Source organism: Aedes albopictus, chromosome 2 (genome assembly GCF_035046485.1).
Source record: "Aedes albopictus strain Foshan chromosome 2, AalbF5, whole genome shotgun sequence".
Taxonomy (NCBI): Eukaryota; Metazoa; Arthropoda; class Insecta; order Diptera; family Culicidae; genus Aedes; species Aedes albopictus.
The window spans coordinates 278,358,072-278,381,334 of NC_085137.1; positions in this window are offsets into that span (position 1 = coordinate 278,358,072).

Sequence of the window (23,263 nt, forward strand, 5' to 3'; positions counted from 1 at the left end):
GTCCGGTTTCCAGTACATTCCGAGCACTCGTTCCGTCTGGGCGTTCTTGTCCAGCCGGAGACTTTTCTCGACTACCACATCGCAATCCCCGACCCGTTCGAGGACCTCTTTGGCATTCGACAACCAGTTGCGCAGGTAGAACCCACCGAGTGAATGCACGTGCTTGACCTCCGACGCAATCTTGATTGCTTCCTTGACACTATCTGCGCTATCGAGATAATCGTCCATATAATGTTTTTTCACGATTGCCTCGGCCGCTCCTGGAAACTCTGCTGCATATTCTTCGGCGTTTTGATTTTTAACATACTGGGCCGAGCACGGTGAGCAGGTTGCTCCGTCCATCAGGTAGACGTCTGGGACATGCGAAGGGTCTTCCCTCCAAAGCAACCGTTGGGCATGACGATCCTCCGGCCGAATTCGTATTTGATGGAACATTTCCTTCAAGTCTGCGCAGAATCCAATCCGTTTTTTCCCGGAACACAAACAAGACGTTCAGCAAGGTGTTCAGGAGGTCCGGTCCATTCAGCAACATCGTATTCATTGAAACGCCATCAACCGTAGCTGCCGCGTCGCAAAAGATACGGATTTATGTCGGTTTCTTGGGATTGATAGTCACTCCCAATGGAAGATACCACGTCCGCTTCGGATCTGCTTCGTCGAGTTCCGCCTGCGTAGCTTTATGTATGTAGCCCTTCGTTTGGTATTCGGACCACTGCCTTACTACACTTTCCCCAATTGCCGGATTATTCCGAATTCGTCGCTCCGGGCACTGAAGACGTCGAACCGCCACCGGGTAACTGTCCGGAAACTCAAAGCGGTCGTATCTCCAAAGAAGCCCCGTCTCGAATCGTTGACCGACTCTCTTTGTAGTGTTCTGCAGAATCTGCTTCGCTCACTGTATCTCTGACGATTCCGGGCATGGCATAGCATCGACCCCTAGACTTTCCACGGCAAAGAACTCCTTTACTAGATCTTGCAGCTTCTGGTCATTCTGGCATTCGCAGATGTGAAAGCTGTGTGCACGGTCATTGTATTCGCTCTGCATTCCATACACTGTCCATCCGAGCCGTGACTTAGCTGCAATGGGCTCTCCGGGTTGCCCTTCTCGCACCTTCAACATAGTCGTGACGTGTGCGTTATCGTTCCCGATAAGAATTCGAGGAAGAGCGTCTTCGTAGTCCTTAATCGGTAGGCCTCTCAGATGTGGGAAGTCCTGGGCGAGTTCCACGTATCGCAGCGACTGTCGTAGCAGATCTAGCTTGCGCACTGTTCGCACACCCTTCAATGTGAACCTTGTCTGTCCATTTTCTCCTGATACGTCCAAAGCTACTAGCTGAGATTCTGCTTCAATCCGCTTCACGTTAGCTGTCCACTGCAGGCAAAGCGGTTGGGTTTCTCCTTTGACGCCTAGTTGCCTTATGATCTCCTCGTCCACCAGCGTCTTCGCAGATCCATCGTCCAAGAAGGCGTAGGCTATTACGGATCGATTGTTCCCATATAGTTTTACTGGGATGATACGAAACAGCGCCGCTCTGTCAGTGGAATGGTGGTTGGTAATCACATTCGCGGCAGCTGATTTTGCGCCGGTCCTTTCATTGGAATTGATAGTTTCCTGCTTGGAATGTAGCAGAGGGTGGTGCCGGAGCTGACAGTCGTCGATTCCGCATTTTTCCCGAATCCTACAAGGGCGCTTGCCATGTAGACCCAAGCAGATACGGCACAATCCAAGCTGTCCCGTTAGCTTCCAGCGATCTTCCAGCAGCTTCTTGGCGAACACGGAGCAGTTCTTCACACGATGATCAGGGTCCTTGCAGACCAAACACGCTGGATTCGGTGGCTCTGGTTTGTTAGCGGAAATGGCCTTCTCCTTCACTGGTGTCCTCGGCACCTCCTCCGAGGAGTGCGTCCCACAGAATCCTTTATCCTTGCCGTCCTTCACACCTCGCTGCGGCTGCTGCTGCGGTTGATGCTTCGGGTCGTAGTGTAGAGTTACATCCGTCGCTGCTCGGACCAGAGTCGCCATGTACTGCGAGAATGCCCGAACATTTACTTCCACACACCGCTGTTTATATAGTGACCAGTCTAGCTTCATATTAGCGGGTAGCTTGTCTACCAGCTCGAACAGCAGCATCGGATTGTTGAGATGTGTTTGATGTCCTCCCGCTTCTAGGTGATCGCTGAGGTTTTGCACCGCCATTCCGTACCCAATCAACGTATCCAGTCGATCTTGCTTCGGTGCTGGCGCTCCACGGACTTTCTGCAGCAACGTGTGGATCAGCAGCTCCGGTCTACCGTATAACGTTTCGAGAGTGGCAATGACGTGAGGGACTGCTGTCGGCAAAAGCAGACGACTGCGTACTGCTTCTAGTGCATTCCCCTTTAAACATCGTTGCAGCCGAGCCAAGTTCTCTGCTTCTGAATACCCACACGCTTGTGTTGTATTGGTATACGAGCTGATGAACAGTGGCCAGTCCTCTGGGTTTCCGGTACACGTTGGCAACTCCTTAGATATCACTTGTCGGGCGGCAATCTGCTGTGGGCTCGGTCCCCAAGCTGGCGCAGGGACACATGAAGTAGAATCTCTTCTCGGATACTGCACGGGACTTGCTGGATTCACCATCCTCTGGACCGCGGGTTCCTCACCCGGCTGGTTCCTGCTCATCAACGGTCGCTCCCGAGGGATTCGCCACAACTGTTCTCGTTCTGTTGATTCTGGCGGAACACTTCGCACTAATCCATGTACGCCGAATGCTTGATCACTACTTGGATTCACTTCCACCCGCGAAATTTGACTTCGAACACCGTCGGTTTGTGATTGACTGGGAAGACAGCGGGCTAAAGGCACCGGAATATGAGATTCGTTTGGGAATCGGTTGTTATTGGGGCTCGCATGCGCCAGTCCAAGCGAACATTGATAATTGCCACTCACACCGGATGCAGTGGTTACTAGAGGAACCGCGGAAACTCCTAAATTATCGCTGACACCTATCTGCAGTACGGTTTCTGACGTTCGTCCGATCATACCTCCTAACGTTCCCTCACTAGCTGAACTTTCTAAGGAAATACCTGCCAACGATCTGCCTAGTATGTTACCAGCCGGCTGCGTTTCGCCGCCCTGACTAGCCCCTATTCTGGATGTCGTTGTGATTCCCTCCTGGAGCTCAGCTTCTGTGACGGTTGCTGCTGTGGTCTAGATCGTCGAACTCAGCATCTCGTTCTGTTTCTGTTGCCATTGCTCCACCTTGCTGCGTGAGCTCTGCTGCGAGGACACACTCCGGGTATCGCTTACCTCGTCTTGCTCGATCTCTTCCCGTAGTCGGAAAGACTCCTCCAGGACTTCTGCTTCCAGTTCCAGCTTCTTGCTCTCCAATTCCAGTCGCTTCAAAGCCAGAGCCTTCTGCGCTTCTAGTTTCTCCAGCTGCAACTGAGCCCTCCTAGCACGGGCGCTGGAGCTGGTCCTTTCCGACGACACGCTACTGTGTTTCGACGTCGACTTACCGATTTTCGTCGTCTCCTTTCCCGCCGCAGTAATGACCAATGGCTGCTGGCACTTCGGGCAGGCAAAGGTGCGATCTGGCTCGGCAACGCTGTCCTTAATGCCGACGCATTGGAAGTGCCACCTTGACTTACAATGGCAACAGCGAACCATCTCCTCCGTATCCGTTCTCCCACATGCCTCGCAGTGGGACCTACCGCCGGCAGCTCCTTTTGCACTTCGGGTGCTCATCGGCATTTGGATCTACTGTCTGATCTACTATCGTAGTAGATCTTATAGATTGTTGTTACGTAGGGGGATTCCTTCGGACCTTTTATCAGCAAACTCGATTTTAGTGCATGAGTTAGCTATAAGCTTTAATTCAATATTTTAGTGTATTGTTCAGATTAGTTTTTTAACAGTTTACTCACATCTACTAGTCCTGCATATTATTGATTCGTCCCGTGGTATCAACTATCGTATCTGTTTATGGATTGCTTATTCCTGTATAATTTCGTGTTTTTAGGTAATAGGAATTCTTGGTAATAAATATAAGTACTTACAATAAAGATTTGATAACAAAATAAGCACTAACTGATAAACTTCAGTACAGAGATTCTAATGATGACTCATCAACTATTTGTCACCCTTGTTTTGATTTCTATCTCATTGACAGTCTTGCCCTATCTGCACCTACTTACATAAGCGTAACTCGGTCATAGCTCTAGGGGGGGGGGGGCCAAGGCCAAGTCGATCTAGATTTTTCATACTAAAAAGATACTTTTCGCCTGAACTGCGCGATTTTTTATCCGGAATGGATTAATCTGGAGGGGGCCAGGCTCCCTCTGGCCACCCCCTATTTACGTCAATGCCTACTTATACATCGCAAGTAATCTTCTACCGTGTTGCCAGCAGCGGGATAGCTTATTCCACCGCACGCAAATACACCGCAACAACCACTACCAAATATTTTTTTCGAATAATGTATTCCACTTCGATAAATTTGCCTTTAGATGCTATTCGCCATACAATATTTTTGCGATTTACTTTTAGCGATTTTTCGCGCATAGAAGCAAGCGCCACATTGGTCGATGCGGAGAGTAGGAAAACAGTCGATGTAGTTAATTCATTGATTCCATAAACATACAAATTTCAAGTTGTTTACTTCCACCCAAATCCAAATTCTGATATGAAAAACATCATGTTCTTTAACTAGAACTTGTATGAGAGCAAAATATATCGCACGCTGTATTTATGATTATATTTGGTTTTTGACTATATTTATACATAGATAGATAGATAGACTTAAAACGTTTAAAATTTTCGACAATCATCATCAACAGCAACAATCATCAGATTTTGTGTCTTTAGCATACAGTGTCTTTAACTTGACGTTTTCCGTCTTCTCGTGTAATAGGGTACAGTGGGGCACATTTGCTACCGGAGCGTACTTGTCGATAGCGAACATGCAGCCCCGGGCTGGAAGTCATCTGAAGCACTGTAATGTGGATTGCAGTTGTCTTCGATCGGTTAAGTTTGGAGATTTCTCGTAGGTAGATTGTTCCGCCAATCCTCACGTCGGCAGCTCGCATCACTCTTTAGCAATGGCTGTGATGCAGCACATAGATTCGCTGGCATGTCTCGTTGGATTCCATACGTTGAACTTCACCCGCAAGCATTTCATGCTGGATTACTCTTACTATGAGCTCTAGAGAGTCTCGCAACTTCGGTACGGTAGGATGGGAACTAGTGACTCGCTGCGAAATATCGTTCACTCGACAGTTTCGAGTGAATCGCAAAATTAAAGCTACCATACGCCGCAGTTTTCGACCTGAGCTGTTCTTTGAAAACATTGGCAACTCATCTTGGTTGGTTTCAGATGCAGTGACGATCAGTGTTGCTCTTATCTCCGAGATAGCATCGTCAGGAAGGTCTGCTGGAATCTCCACATCGTAATCTGCACATTGAAGAAACTTGGGCCCAGTCCACCACAACTCTCCGGTACGCAATGCAACTGGCAGCCGTCGTTGAAATGGACCTCCATTGTACACTCGACGAGCCTTCAGCATGTTTCTTCAGCTTGGCGATGTTGATAACCGGGGAGGCCAATCAGGTCGAAGAGCTTCCTGAATTCGGGTAGCACAGAACGCTTGGTCTGAGGTTTAGTCGGTAAGATGACTCGCGTCGAATGCAAACTCATCCCGTAGTGGACTCCAAGGCAAACCCAGAGTTTTCATGACTCCGTCACAACCGTCACTCAGATTCATCAATTCCTCACAATCAGCTTCAGGGATGCGGTTTAGCAACTCCGATGAGTTGGAGCTCCACTTATGGAGAGGGAGCCCAACGGATTTCAGCATTCCAATAGGTTGGATTTGGCAATCGATGGCTTCGGCTACGGTATCAGCTCCAGATAGGATGTCATAGACGTAGCTATCATCTCGGATGATGTTCGCAGCGATAGAGAAGGAGTCGAGCTCGTTGATACTCAGCTGCACCAAACAACTTGTCGCGAGGAATGAAGCACCTCACCGTTGTCAACTCCAGTACTCGAAGAGGCTGCGCAGAATCGTCTCTCCAGAAGATCCTTTTAAGCACGAATGTGTGGGCTTATATTAGTGGAGGCCCTCTGGAAAAATATGAGTGACGACAACCCCCTGGTATGATGTAGAAATGTTAGTACGTAATGATCCGTTTTGTGTGTGTGTGTATAAGAAATAGTTGACAAAGTATACTGCTGATGAATGTTTATTGTTATTTATATTAGTCCGTACTAGTCAGTTGACCATTAAAGATGTGAAAAGTATCCAAGTTTGTTTCGTGTTTCTTCATCGTCACGCAAGCCCCGGGAAGGGTGTTGTCCGGTAGATAAAGTGTATCCTGTCCACTGCATAAAGTCTCCAACAGGTTATGGACCCAGATTTCGAGAAGAAAGCGAATTCAAAGTTCTGGTCGAAATGACATGTCGCATTACGTTTAATTAACGTGTCGAAGTAGTTTTCCCCCCTGAGGGTGAAAGTTCTGTTTTGTGTCGGAAGAAGCGAAATATGATCGACTAGCTACGGATTTGAAGTGTGAGACTCGGTGTGAGGTTCGACTCGCGGAGGAGCGGCAACGGCTTGCAGTGTGAATTGTTGTGAACAGATTTGTTTCGAGTACGGATTGTGTGAATAAACTGCATTGCTATTGTGTGAAATGTACTGGATTTGGTTAGTTAGAGAGGTAGGACAACACAAAAAATCGTAAGAAGAGATTAGAATAGTAGAAAGTCTTATAAATGTAAAAACCAACTCCCCCACCCTTACTACGTCTATGATGAGTGGGCATCGTTATGCCTCACATCCCCACCGACAGTGACTCAAAATAATACCGTATCTACGAAGGTGGCATCCTTGTCAGAATGACAGTTCCAGAAAGGAACAGAGAGAGGAGATGATAGCGAGAGGATAAAGAGAAAGGAAGAGAAAAGAGGAAAAAAGACAGGAGAAAAGGAAAGTTTTGGATAGGAGGGAGAAGGTGTCGAAAATGGATTACCGCAGGAAGTGCGTTCAATGTTTGTTAACAGGAGTAAAATCATTTTAATTTGTATGGCGAAAAGCATCTAAACTCGAATTTCTCGAAATGAAAAGCTTTTACCGAAAAAATGTTTGGTAGGCACTAAACCGGTCATCATTGTGCACAACCGCTACCAAATATTTTTTCGAATAATGTGTTTCACTTTGAGAAATACGCCATTAGATGCTATTCGTTACAATATTTTTGCGATTTACTTTTAGCGATTTTTCGCGAATAGAAGCTAGCGCCACATTGGTCGATACGGAAAGTAGGAAAACAGTCAAAGCATTTAATTCATTGAAAGGTTACGGACGGACCGCAAAACCAGATCCGAAAAATTAAGTGAATTCCACCTCGTGGACGAGATCCAATTGGATACCAACGTGGAGTTTTCGTCGGAGACAAACCGGGCCGTTATCCCACCGAGATTGGAGAAGAATCCAGCAGTATTCCGCCGGGATTGTGAATTGAAGAAGAGCTCGAGTCTGGTTCCGATTACTCCACAGAACAACCGCCGGTTGGAGAAGTGCCTACCGCGTGGCGAAGACCGAAGGGCGTCGGAGATATTCCGCCATCTCTCCACCACCGGAAGGAGGTCATCAGTGAAGCCACCGGTAAGTCGGCGAGTCCAACGCTGGTGGTCAGCGAGCTAAGCTATCGCTGCTCCACACGCTCCGAAGGCGAGGCAACGACCGTTTTTGAGGTGAGGGCGACGGTGAGGTCCGTGGGCTTGCCCCGCTTGCCGCCGTCTAATATCCGATGAGCTGCCACTTCGCTCGCGAGCGTTGGGACGTCGACGAAACGAAACATTACCCCGAGGATCGCGTGGAAAGTTAACTGGCAGGACCCAGCCCAAAGACCCCACCAAACCCGGTATCGCTTCAACGCCATCAAACCTTCGGAGAACAGCATGGAACGGGCTGCTAGGACCGCAGGAAGTACCTGCGTTCAACAAGATCCTCAGTTCTGCTCGAGTCTCACTGAAAATCAGACGTGTTTCCATCTCGCTGTACCATCTCTCGATTACGTCGCCGCGAATGGCGGTGATCGGTTCTCGTAGTAACACTTTTAAAGTGGATTTCAACAACTTTAAAACTCGACCCTCGTTCGCGGACATCCATTCCTTTGTTAATTTAACACTTGGCTTACGCCCTGATCAGCTGGTAAGGCACCAAATGCACCATGTGCATAATTGTGCTTATATGAAGTGCATCGACCAACAAACTGCCGAAATGGTAGTCAACCTCCACAACGAAAAACACCACATTGTTGTCGACGGCGTCCAGAACAAAGTCCATCTTTCTATGGACGACGGATGTATACTGGTCAAAGTACATGACTTGTCCGAAAACGTCACCAATGACGACATTACTGTGAGTTTCAAACAGTATGGAGAAGTGCATTACGTAAAGGAACAAGTTTGGGGCTCTACCTTTGCCTATAAAGGTATCTCCTCCGGAATTCGCATTGCTAAAATAACGCTACGGCGGCACATCAAGTCGGTTATTACAATTCAAACCGAGCAGACTCTGATTTCTTACAAGAATCAACCGAAAAGCTGTCTTCATTGTCTGCAGCCAATTCATCCGGGCAAAACATGCACGGACAATAGGAAAGCCAACAGGAACACACAACCATGTAGTGCAAAGCAAACGGCTGAAACGATGCCGGCTTTAACACAGTTGCAGAACCCAGCCGATCAAACGCAGCGTGGTAATACCACCGATCAAGAACAACAACCACAGCGCCCGCAGAGAAATGTTCGCAAGCTTAGTACACCGGAGAGCACATCGCCACCGCCGAAAAGAGGGGATAGAAAACCCGCAACCGCATAAACTACAACGAAAGACGAGGAAAGTGATAACAATGACAGCGATATGGATTCGGTCAGTAGTGTGAATCTTACCGATTCGGAACCCGAGCCAGCCCGTGATGACGTTGATAAATGGATAGAACGGTTCAACAAGCACTCTAGAAAAGTGGAGAAGAAGATGAGAAAACTAAGATGATATGTAATATAGTTAGTGTCTTATTTGATAGACCCGAATGCCTTTTTTAAGGTAAAAGGTCTTTAATAAAATTAAGTAAAAAACAAGATCCCGCACGGCCGCAACGATAACCCACCCCCGCCCCTTTTGAGCAATGTAAATGTTTATAATAAATAATGTTTAAGTTTATTTCTTTTGTGTTGTGTTGTACTTAATTCTATGCAAGATCGCCTTGGTTTCCCTTTCAGTGGGTTTGCCCATAATTTGTATTATCCGCTTTGTTCCTTTGGAGAAAGGTAAGTGACTTTCTCGATGCATCAGTCGCCGATCCTGAGATATCTTAGAGGTGAGCTGGCCTGGGCGTGTGGACACCGATGCCACAGGATGTGTGGAACGTCCAACGGATATTAACAATTGGCGATCCAACTAAACAAAATCTCCTTGTTCCAAGAACATTTTTTCTGCTTGCTTCGGGAGACTCACGATTCGTTCCTCTATTCATCGTTAATGTTTCGTTGTGTTTCGTCAAAATAGTAGCAAAAAGGTAAGATACACTATTTGTTTGATCATACCCAAGTAACCACAAGCATTATATCATTGCACGAATTAGACTGAATATCAACCTTTGCAATGCGAAATGCAGTAATTCCACACTTGTCATGCAATAATCCTTTAGCTTGGCATTATCAAGGTAATGATGCATTACATTTTTCTTTGCATTAGGGTACATTAAAGGGTGATATACGACAATTCAATAATTCAACACTGCAAAAACTGAATAAATGCAATGTACAAACTAGAAAATATTGCTCTAACAATACAATTATAAAAGCTTTACTCTAATGGTAAACAATCGAAATCAAGAAGAGTGAACAACTTTACGGTCAACTCTAGCGGTTTTCAACACTTCTGGTTCGACTTCCTACCAACTTAATCCCCGTTTGAACTACCGATCGACGACTTTATTCAGCATAAGATTAGTTTTAGAGATGACCTTTTCTCTTTTCTGTTGACTGCTATCGCATGCCAATAATGAAACCACAATTTGCATAATGAGCAGTGTGCAGTGATTTATCAGGCATAGTTGTTTTGCCCTCTACTGCAATGATTCAGACAGAAGAACAGTTTCCTTTTAGTTAATGAAATATCTGTTGTTATCACAGCAGCAGAAACAGTCCAAGGTGACAGCGCGTATGGAACTCGTCTAGCGGTCTTCAGCACTTCTGGTTCGACTCCCGACCCGACAACAAAAAAAATAATGGTCACAACTTACAACATTCATATGAGGGGGCATTAGTACCGTCGATAACGAAACGGTGCTAAAAATAGATTTTTGCTTTTGTTTTCTTGTTGCATGTATTAAGCATGTGCAACTGCAAATGTACAGCACATGCATTTATGTTACTTTAGCAATGGCTGTCAACGTGCTGCAATATGTGGCACTAATTTGCTTTTAGTGGGGCCCTTTTCGACTTTAATATTGCTTCAATGATGTGTTTAAAGTAATGCAGCATTATATTCACAATTTTAAATAACACTATAGGGCAAAATTGGTGCACTTATATACGGCTTCGTGGTTACTTGGGTAGTTAGTAAATCAAATCAATTATAGATACTTTTTTCGATTATCGAGTTTATTTGTCCGTTAGTTGTATTATTTTTCTATTGAACAATACTGATTGAGGTAAAATTAGTGAATTGAAATAAAATTAAGCTGAATTGAATTGAACTTGAAACTAGTATTAAGGAAATTGAATTGAAAACTGAATTTAAAATATTACTTAGTATGAGGATTGAATTTCGAAGGTAAATTGAGTGAGAGAGAGTGTATTGTAGCACTCGGTTAGTGGATTCAACGTATATATTTTTCAAAATGGCGGTTAGTAATCAGAATTTGATAGTAATGAAACTGAAGCAGTTGTTCTACGACATTAGGGTGGATCATTTAGCGGAAGATGAATTGGATTTTGAACTTGAAGTGAGGAAAATAGTTTTCAGCGATAATGAAGCGATTGCGAGGAAGAGACGGGCTCTTCGGTAAGCGCTGAAAGCTAAAAAGACAGTTGAAGAGCCATTCCTATATTTCGGGCGTGATCCCGCGAAAGATTTCGAAGTGTGTGTGTGAACAAGCTCGCGGAAATAGACGGTACTATTAGAGTCTCGGCTAAAGCAGTGCCACCTAGGTACTGTGTGGGTGTGAAATAGCCCTTATATCGAAGTGTGTGCTTTGCTGAACATTCTGTATTCACGCCCGTCATGAGCGCAAGGCGACGGCACACGAAACCATCGAAGCAGGCGACGCCACTCTCGTCCTCTCGTTCGTCGGCAGCCGGCCAGGTAAGACGTGCCACTGGGTGGCTCCTTGCTAGTGGATATTTCGTGTCACACAATGGCTTTCCTGCCAGGTGTTGCGAATCTTTTCGCAACATAAATCTAAAACTTATTTAAAAACGGAAGCTGGAATGAAAAAGGAACCACCCAGCATCGCACCCAGTAAAGACAGAAAACAGCTGAAAAGTGAAAGTGTGGATTGCAGTTTTTTTTTATCATCGCTGGCGTCGTACATTCTGAAGCGGGTCAAAATGGCCGCGGACGAAAAGCTACGATAGGACCGAAGCCAAGCGGACCGAAGTGTCGCGCATTAAAGTAGCGGACAAATAAAAATGTCGCGCATGGAAAAAAGCGGATTAACAAATCGCGCATAAACAAGCGGACCAAAAAGTCGCGCATAAACAAGCGGACCAAAATGTCGCGCATTGAAGCGGCGGACAAATAAAATTGTCGCGCATGGAAAAAAGCGGATTAATAAATCGCGCATGGAAATGCGGACCGAAGTGTCGCGCATTCAGGTGGCGGACAAAAAAGTCGCGCATGAAAAAGCGGATGAACAAATCGCGCATAAAAAAGCGGTCAAAAGAGTCGCGCATTGAAGAGACGGACAAATAAAAATGTCGCGCACGGAAAAAAGCGGATTAACAAATCGCGCATGATAAAGCGGAATAACAAATCGCGCATGATAAAGCGGATTAACAAATCGCGCATAAACAAGCGGGCCAAAAAGTCGCGCATTGAAGCAGCGGACAAATAAAATTGTCGCGTACGGAAAAAAAAGCGGATTAATAAATCGCGCATGGAAAAGCGGGCCGAAGTGTCGCGCATTCAGGTGGCGGACAAAAAAAGTCGCGCATGAAAAAGCGGATGAACAAATCGCGCATAAAAAAAACGGTCAAAAGAGTCGCGCATTGAAAAGGCGGACAAATAAAAAAGTTGCGCATGAAGAAGAAATCGGATAAACAAATCGCACATTGAAAAGCGGATCGAAGAGTCGCGGACTAAGAAATCGCGCATAGACAAGCGGAAAAACAAGTCGCACATATAAAAAGCGGACCATTATGCCGCGCATGAAGCGATTAAAAAGTCGCGCATTATTAAAATAGATATACATACATGTTGGACACAGGAAAGGCGGACGGAAAGTCGCGCATTGCGAAGATATACATACAACACGGAAATAAACAATTACCAAAAAAACATAAAAACAACAAAAAATAAGTAAATTGCTTGAGCTTTCCATCCAGCGGTGGTAGTTTTCTCGCTATTAAAACAAAAGAAAGCAAGTTGCAGTAACCTAACCAATAGTGTCTGTGTGAAAAGCCAAATATCGGATTGTGCCGTTCATCCAAAAGTGGGTTTATTTTAATTCACTATTGTACTTTAAACACAGACAAACAGACGTAACACTTCGAACGATTTTCGATTCAAATCATAGTCACGGAAACATATTCGCCCAATGCTTAAAGGCCTATGTTTGGCCGACCACCAACTAGGTGGCGGTAGTGAGCAAACGTCAAACTCGAACAAAAACGATGCGAGCGCCACGGTTGGGCAGTTGGCCAACTATCAAATTTTGAAAAAGACCGTTAAATCGGTGTACGATGTGAATTATCAGAGTGTTACGTCTGTTTGTCTGTGCTTTAAATGTCAACGCTGAGTAGAAACATCTTTATAATCAGACGAAAACTAAAGCATTCATGCAGTTAAGCCAAATTTGAAGTTCTTACACGGAAGAGTCGATATGAGTGGGAAAAAAATACCTTTTTTGTTTCGACGTACAGAAGCATGAACAAATTGCTACTAGGATTAAGGAAATTGAATTGAAAACTGAATTTAAAATATTACTTAGTATGAGGATTGAATTTCGAAGGTAAATTGAGTGAGAGAGAGTGTATTGAAGCACTCGGTTAGTGGATTCAACGTATATATTTTTCAAAATGGCGGTTAGTAATCAGAATTTGATAGTAATGAAACTGAAGCAGTTGTTCTACGACATTAGGGTGGATCATTTAGCGGAAGATGAATTGGATTTTGAACTTGAAGTGAGGAAAATAGTTTTCAGCGATAATGAAGCGATTGCGAGGAAGAGACGGGCTCTTCGGTAAGCGCTGAAAGCTAAAAAGACAGTTGAAGAGCCATTCCTATATTTCGGGTGTGATCCCGCGAAAGATTTCGAAGTGTGTGTGAACAAGCTCGCGGAAATAGACGGTACTATTAGAGTCTCGGCTAAAGCAGTGCCACCTAGGTACTGTGTGGGTGTGAAATAGCCCTTATATCGAAGTGTGTGCTTTGCTGAACATTCTGTATTCACGCCCGTCATGAGCGCACGGCGACGGCACACGAAACCATCGAAGCAGGCGACGCCACTCTCGTCCTCTCGTTCGTCGGCAGCCGGCCAGGTAAGACGTGCCACTGGGTGGCTCCTTGCTAGTGGATATTTCGTGTCACACAATGGCTTTCCTGCCAGGTGTTGCGAATCTTTTCGCAACATAAATCTAAAACTTATTTAAAAACGGAAGCTGGAATGAAAAAGGAACCACCCAGCATCGCACCCAGTAAAGACAGAAAACAGCTGAAAAGTGAAAGTGTGGATTGCAGTTTTTTTTTTTTATCATCGCTGGCGTCGTACATTCTGAAGCGGGTCAAAATGGCCGCGGACGAAAAGCTACGTTAGGACCGAAGCCAAGCGGACCGAAGTGTCGCGCATTAAAGTAGCGGACAAATAAAAATGTCGCGCATGGAAAAAAGCGGATTACAAATCGCGCATAAACAAGCGGACCAAAAAGTCGCGCATAAACAAGCGGACCAAAATGTCGCGCATTGAAGCGGCGGACAAATAAAATTGTCGCGCATGGAAAAAAGCGGATTAATAAATCGCGCATGGAAATGCGGACCGAAGTGTCGCGCATTCAGGTGGCGGACAAAAAAGTCGCGCATGAAAAAGCGGATGAACAAATCGCGCATAAAAAAGCGGTCAAAAGAGTCGCGCATTGAAGAGACGGACAAATAAAAATGTCGCGGAAAAAAGCGGATTAACAAATCGCGCATGATAAAGCGGAATAACAAATCGCGCATGATAAAGCGGATTAACAAATCGCGCATAAACAAGCGGGCCAAAAAGTCGCGCATTGAAGCAGCGGACAAATAAAATTGTCGCGTACGGAAAAAAAGCGGATTAATAAATCGCGCATGGAAAAGCGGGCCGAAGTGTCGCGCATTCAGGTGGCGGACAAAAAAAGTCGCGCATGAAAAAGCGGATGAACAAATCGCGCATAAAAAAACGGTCAAAAGAGTCGCGCATTGAAAAGGCGGACAAATAAAAAAGTTGCGCATGAAGAAGAAATCGGATAAACAAATCGCACATTGAAAAGCGGATCGAAGAGTCGCGGACTAAGAAATCGCGCATAGACAAGCGGAAAAACAAGTCGCACATATAAAAAGCGGACCATTATGCCGCGCATGAAGCGATTAAAAAGTCGCGCATTATTAAAATAGATATACATACATGTTGGACACAGGAAAGGCGGACGGAAAGTCGCGCATTGCGAAGATATACATACAACACGGAAATAAACAATTACCAAAAAAACATAAAAACAACAAAAAATAAGTAAATTGCTTGAGCTTTCCATCCAGCGGTGGTAGTTTTCTCGCTATTAAAACAAAAGAAAGCAAGTTGCAGTAACCTAACCAATAGTGTCTGTGTGAAAAGCCAAATATCGGATTGTGCCGTTCATCCAAAAGTGGGTTTATTTTAATTCACTATTGTACTTTAAATGTCAACGCTGAGTAGAAACATCTTTATGATCAGACGAAAACTAAAGCATTCATGCAGTTAAGCCAAATTTGAAGTTCTTACACGGAAGAGTCGATATGAGTGGGAAAAAAAATACCTTTTTTGTTTCGACGCACAGAAGCATGAACAAATTGCGCAAGGAAAAAAAGTATGTAGACGAAATCGTGCGTTATCAGGTAAGCAAATTTTGCAATGTGTTTAAAAGTGAGGGTATTCAGTTAGCCTAGTGGTTAAGGTTTTGGATCGCCAAACCGGAGACAGCAAGTTCAATTCCCGTTCCAGTCAAAAAAAATAAAATTCTCGACTCCCTGCGCTTGTCTCACAATCTACAAATTCATGCAATGGCAGGCAAAGTGCACAAAAAACACTAAGTTGAAAAGAGACAGGACAAGTTCCAGGGGAAACGTAGAGCAACAAAGAAAAAAAAGAAGTTCAAAAGTGTCGTATTTGTCGTAGCATTTGTAGACGGTAAATCCACAATAAATCAACATAAATAGCATTGCTAAATACGACGCACAAGTCAACAAAATTATCCCACCACAAAATATGCACACCGGTTTCAGCATACATTGGTTGATGTCCCCGCTACAGTTTTCCAGTAACGGAGCGTTATTTTGGGGTGGTGTCAAAGCTGTCAAAGATTGAACATTTGCACGATCGTCGCGAAATCCTTGCAAAACTCAATAAGGGAAGAGAACAAAATAAAGGGTTCGAGTTTTTAATGAATGGCAACAGTTGGCGCCAGCAGTGAATATTCTGGACAAGAACCATTACATTAGTTAGTTTATGGTACAGGTCTAGCGGTGAAACGATCGTTTGTATAAAATGCATCTGTGTTTCACGTGGTTGTGAACGGTAGTCAAGAACTATCAAATTGGAGGGAAATAGTTAGGGGATACACTAAACTGAATAAATAACTGCGTAAGTCACGATTATCAGATTATTGAAATGTTTCATAACATTGCAAATGAAATAGAGTTTTGCATCGAAATTGAGCCTCAATTTTCTCCCAGAGAGAAAAAAAAGAACGGCAACTAATAGGAATCAAAACAAGCCACCGGAAAATGTCAAAATTCGTGTGGGAGAGAAAAGGAAAGGACGAAAGAGAATGAACCAAACGTTTATTCGTGACGTCATCTTGCAGTATCCTATAATCCAAGATTGCCTTGGCGATCGCGACGTTCAACCAGAATAATCATTCAGCGGTTTACGCTGTTAAATGAATCCCCCTATAGTAAAGAATGATGAAAAAAGCTAGGAACTGAAATCAAAGCTGTTTTGGATATACACATGTTTATGTTTAGTTCGTATTCCAGACTATTGTCGCGCTTATCTTTTATTAGAGTCCGGCGGCGGTCCTACGCTCGCAGGGCATACCGTCGCAGTGACACTCGCAAGGCAAAACAAAAGGAATTGTGCTCCCGCCCAAATCAAAAACACGTGGGTTTCGCGAAGTGACAGATGTTTTTGATTGTATATGTGATGTACGGCAACAGTGGCTCAGTGACATGAGTGTGCTTGCTGTCAAATCCCACATAATGGGGTGGAATTCTATTGACACTGTTATGGTTAGTAACTGTCGCGCTTATATCAGAAGCTGAATGCAGAGAATCGTCATATACTGATTTTTCTCGAGAGGCATAATACTTCCCTTTACTGGCATTTACCAGGTTAGCTGGTATGTCATAAACATACAGAAAAACTTGTAGTTAGAAGACACAGAATGTTGCTAATTGACAAATTGAGGGATGAATTTTTGAAAAAAATCGCGTTCTGGTGGGATTCGAACCCACGACCCCGTATTCGCTAGACCGGTGCTTTAACCAACTAAGCCACAGAACAGGTGATAATTCTGCGGAATAGAAAGCCAAACTGAACCCGAGCCCTCACCATGAACATTCACTTTTTCAAGAACCATCTATCTCTCTTTCGGCTTAGATGTCAATCCACAACACAGCCTCGTTTGTGCCCAACAACTACAAGTGAGAGCGTATTATTTTTATTTGAAGCCGAGACTTACTCTCGCACTCCGCATACCTAGCCACCAAGCAGTCTGTTTGCTGGTGTCTAATTCAGTATGCGTCGAGCTTCCGTTAAGTCTTTAGTCATAAATTTGAAGAAATTACTGATTTTGTTTCGCATAATAGGTGAAAAGAGAGGTTACGAGACGCCACCGTATAATAAACATGTGGTATTATTCATGTTAATATTTTTTATATTCACATTTGAATACATTTGAAAAACAATTTCGTAAAATTAACGTCATGGTTTGGTAAAAACGGACGAAATCCACACAAACATACAAAATTCTCCGCGCGAACCGCGTGACTTCCGCATCAAAAACAGTGCATGCACTGTTTTGTCGTGCGTCGCGCGGCTAAACGCTTTCCGCTTCGCATCGTTCCGCGCGCACTCTGGTATGTTATGATTGTTTTCCTTGTATTCCAATGAACGGAGTTCTGCCGCGCGTCGACGCGCGACCTGTCAAATGCCGCATTGCACCGCGCCGCGCCGCGTGACGCGTCCACTCTGGCCGGCACCTTAAGTGCATTCGAAAAACACTGACACGAAAGTGCATGCAGAGAACATTGCATCGCTATTGACGTTTCATTTTGACGGAAATCGATGCGGTAATTTTTACAGCACTGTTTTACTTGGCGGGCTTACAGTTAAAAAAGCATTGTAGTTTGAGGGTTTCGTCAAGCGAATGCCTACTGTAATTGAACAATGAAGATAACAATAAAGATGCATAAACATAAAAAAAAACAAGTAGAAAGAGAATGTCAGGTATTTATGCTTTTGGTTGAAATCCGAAGTGACCTGTGCGAAAACTTTGTTTTTACCTACTCTTAAGTGTCGCAACTCGATTTGGATTAGCGCAAACAGTAGTTCTTACTGCGACTGAACATATTTTCTAATGCTTGAGTTTTGTTCATCATCAACGAAGCGTCGTCGTCGCTCGTTACGACTGTAAAAAAAAATAATACATGACATGATTGCTTCGATGCGCCATGCGTGCTCTTCGCAAAGATCAGAAAACCATTCGCCACGAGTAGCTTCGTGAACTGCACCCACTGAACGCATTCTAGCGAACATGGTACCCTGGTACTTGCTAAACGAAAATGGTCATATTTTTGCACCTATTTTTGCCATTTTGTCGCCGATTTCAGCAATCTTGGGCTAATCCGGCTAATGGGAAATTCCGGATCTCGGCGCCGAATCTTAATGCCTGATGCCACAATTAACACGCTAAGTACCGACAGGCAAAAAAACGTGGAACTGTTTTTTTGCACATCCATATCTCAGCAGTTAGTGAACCAAATTTCAATCTTTTCGCGTTAACGGAATCCTACACTATCCTAGAGAGGTGTAGTGAAAGCCGATTGGAATTTCATGCAGCTTCCGGTGAGAACCAGGCGAAAACATTAGTTCCACATTTTTAACTTCTTCCGGTTCCGTTTTGTTTCCAGATTGGCTGTGAGTACCATGTCTTTGTAGCGAGTTCTTTCGGAACAACGACAAGATAGCAACATTCTGTCTTCGGCAAAGTTGTTCAGAACAACAACCACTTCCTGGTGATGGTTTTCATAGTTCCGAATTTCACCACCACGTGGCGCTAGTGTACATAGTGACTTCCGGTACGACTTTGGTGGGATATAGCACGAGATTGAAGCCAGATAGAAAGATGCGATCTTCGGCAAAGTTGTCCAGGACTACGAGTACTTCCAGTTCATGAAGTGCAAAGTTCGGAAATCCACCACCACGTGGCGCTAGTGTACATTGTGACTTCCGGTATGACTTTGGAGGGATATAGCACGAGATTGAAGCCAGATAGGAAGATGCGATCTTCGGCAAAGTTGTTCAGGACTACGAGTACTTCCAGGTTATGAAGAGCATAGTTCCGAATTTCACCACCACGTGGCGCTAGTGTACATAGCTACTTCCGGTATGACTTTGGAGGGATATAGCACGAGATTGAAGCCAGATAGGAAGATGCGATCTTCGGTAAAGTTGTTCAGTACTACGAGTACTTCCAGTTCATGAAGTGCATAGTTCCGAATTTCACCACCACGTGGCGCTAGTGTACATTGTGACTTCCGGTACGACTTTGGTGGGATATAGCATAAGATTGAAGCCAGATAGGAAGATGCGATCTTCGGCAAAGTTGTTCAAGACTTCGCGTACTTCTAGTTCATGAAGAGCATAGTTCAAAATTTCACCACCACGTGGCGTCAGTGTACATATTGACTTCCGGTACAACTTTGGTGGGATATAGCACGAGATTGAAGCCAGATAGGAAGATGCGATCTTCGTCAAAGTTGTTCAGGACTACGAGTGCTTCCTGGTTATGAAGAACATAGTTCCGAATTTCACCACCACGTGGCGCTAGTGTACATAGCTACTTCCAGTATGACTTTGGAGGGATATAGCACGAGATTGAAGCCAGATAGGAAGATGCGATCTTCGGCAAAGTTGTTCAGTACTACGCGTACTTCCAGTTCACGAAGTGCATACTTCCGAATTTCACCACCACGTGGCGCTAGTGTACATTGTGACTTCCGGTACGACTTCGGTGGGATATAGCACGAGATTGAAGCCAAATAGAAAGATGGGATCTTCGGCAAAGTTGTCCAGGACTACGAGTACTTCTAGGTCATGAAGAGCATAGTTCAAAATTTCACCACCACGTGGCGCTAGTGTACATAGTGACTTCCGGTACGTTTTTGGTGGGATATAGCACGAGATTGAAGCCAGATAGGAAGATGCGATCTTCGGCAAAGTTGTTCAGGTCTTCGAGTACTTCCAGTTCATGAAGTGCATAGTTCGGAAATTCACCACCACGTGGCGCTAATGTACATAGCTACTTCCGGTACAATCTTGGAGGGATATGCGATCTTCGGCAAAGTTGTTCAAGACTGCGAGTACTTCCAGGTTATGAAGAGCATAGTTCCGAATTTCACCACCACGTGGTGCTAGTGTACATAGCTACTTCTGGTATGGCTTTGGAGGGATATAGCACGAGATTGAAGGCAGATAGGAAGATGCGATCTTCGGCAAAGTTGTTCAGGATTACGAGTACTTCCAGGTCATGATAAGCAAACTTCAAAATTTCACCACCACGTGGCGCTAGTGTACATAGTGACTTCCGGTACGACTTTGGTGGGATATAACACGAGATTGAAGCCAGATAGGGAGATGCGATCTTCGGCAAAGTTGTTCAGGTCTACGAGTACTTGCAGGTCATGAAGAGCATAGTTCCGAATTTCACCACCACGTGGCGCTAATGTACATAGCTACTTCCGGTGCAATCTTGGTGGGATATGCGATCTTCGGCAAAGTTGTTCAGGACTACGTGTACTTCCAGGTTATGAAGAGCATAGTTCCGAATTTCCCCACCACGTGGCGCTAGTGTACATAGCTACTTCCGGTATGGCTTTGGAGGGATATAGCACGAGATTGAAGACAGATAGGAAGATGCGATCTTCGGCAAAGTTGTTCAGGACTACGAGTACTTCCAGGTTATGAAGAGCATAGTTCGGAATTTCACCAACACGTGGCGCTAGTGTACATAGCTACTTCCGGTACGATCTTGGTGGGATATAGCACGAGATTGAAGCCAGATAGGAAGATGCAATCTTAGTCAAAGTTGTTCAGGATTACGAGTACTTATAGGTCATGAAGAGCATAGTTCAAAATTTCACTACCACGTGGCGCTAGTGTACATAGTGACTTCCGGTAAGACTTTGGTGGGATATAGCCCGACAGGAAAGTACGATCTTCGGCAAAGTTGTTCTGGACTACAAGTACTTCCAGTTCGGAACGTCACCACCACCCAAGTAACCACGATGCTGAAGCCTTATTGCATGCAGATATACGGTGTACTTTGAGCAATCATTACTTTACATGCAAACTTAAAGTTGATTTAAAGTGGAAATGGGCAATTATACGACTGCTTCAAGATTATACCATTATTGCGGATTTTTAGAAAAATTTCCACTCTGCGGTAGCCGCCGAATTCTACCGCAGCTGTCAAAGTCCTACCGCAGAAATGAAAATGATCGTATCATTGAAAAGTTTGGTCAAATCAAAGCATGCTTGCATAGTGAAATGTTCTGAAAAGCAACAACAAACAATGATCATCGGCGTCGTATCCAAGGCTCGATCCAAGGTATCCTTGGACTGATTGATGATGCATTGGTGAAAATCATCAATCTGGCAGCTGCGGTCGCTTTTCAATCTTCCGTAAAGTGGAAAATTTTCTCCAAATTAGCAATACAGGTCGGACTCGATTATCCGGAGTCGGGTTCTGGCCCTTCTTACATTGATATCTCGCAAACGGAATGCTGTAAGAAGCTGAAATTTTGACTGTTCACTAATCAAAGTTGGCTTGACAAAATGTAAAAATTTCAGCTTTGTAGAACATTCGGTTTCCCAGATATATGTTTGAGAAACATCAGAACCTGACTCCGGATAATCGAGTCCGACCTGTATAATCTTAATTTGATTGTATAATTGCCCACTTCCACTTTAAATTAACCTTAAGTTTGCATGTAAAGTAATGATTGCACTATATACACCGTATATCTGCATGCAATAAGGCTTCAGCACCGTGGTTACTTGGGCACGTGGCGCTAGTGTACATACTAATCTCCGGTATGAATTTGATGAGGTATTGCACGATCTTCAAGTCTGATAGGAAGGCAAAATTCTTCAGGACTACGAGCACTACTGGGTTTGGAATTTCACCACCACGTTTTAATAGTATACAAAAACAAAAAGATTTTTAAGAGCTATGCAAGAGAAATTTAGTCCAGATTGGGACTTCTCTGACCCACGCGAAGAATTTATCTAGCTATTTGTATGGGAATTCCTCCAGGAAATTCTGACAAGGAAATTCCTCAGAATTGGTTCTGGGATTTTTTTTTTCAATGATGTGTTCCAGAATTTTATTATTCCTACTGGAATTTATTTTGAATTTTATTCAAGCATTTCTTCAGTGATTCTTCTGGATTAAACTCACCTATTCATTATGTCTCCAGGAATTCCTCCGGATATTTTTCAAAGCATTCCTCTAGGAATTCCTCAAAATACTGTTCAAGAAATTCCTGCTCCAAGGATTCTTGTGAATATTCATTCGTAGAATTCCCAAAGGAATTAATGCAGTCATTAGGGGCCGTTCATAAACCACGTAGACTTTTTGGGGGGTTGGGGGGGAGGGGTTCTGGCCAAAGTCTATGTTCCATACAAATTTTCAAATTTTTGTATGGGCAAAAGTCTACGAGGGTGGAGGGGGTCTGAGATTGCCAAATTTTGGTCTACGTGGTTAATGAACTCCTTATTACTAAAATTCCTCACGGACAACCTACAGGCATCCCTCCAGAGATTCCAGCTGACTTTCTTCCAGTAAAGGAATTGCTTCTGGAATTTTTTAAAATATCCTTCCAGGAATTCCTCAAGAAATAGTTAAACAATTCATAAAAACATTTTTCCAGCTATTTGAAAAATTATTCGAAATTTCACCAAGAATTCTTTGACATTTTTTAGAGATTGCTCCGGAAATGCCTCCAAGATTCCTTTGAATATCCATTCTCCTGCGATTTCTTTGCCAAATTCTTCCAGGGAGATTCCTCTAGTGATTTTTTGGAAATTTCTTTAGCGGTACTTTCCTGGACTATTTCCAAGATTTTTTTTCGGGAAATCATCTGGGTGATTCCATTTGGGATCCTTGAGTATTGTTTTGCAAATCTTTCCAGGGATTCAGGAGATTTTCCAGTGATATCTTCAAAAATTCACCCATACCTTTATATTTTCTACAGGGAATTTTTAACAGGGATTCTGGAGTTCCTCTAGATGCTTGTTTGTATTTTCTATCATGAACCCATCTTCTAACGCTTTCTTTCCCCAAGGATTTCTTCAGAAATTCCTCCGGAGCTTGAAAACTTCAGCAATTTTATTTCAAATTTCTCCGGAGCTTCTTTCTGCGATTTATTTACGATAAATTTTAGTGACTCTTTCAGAGATTCATTATGATACTCCCGAATTTAGGAAAGTTTTTTTGTGATGCTTTCGGAATATGTTTTGCACGTATTTTTTCCTAGAGTTCGTTCGCGAAGT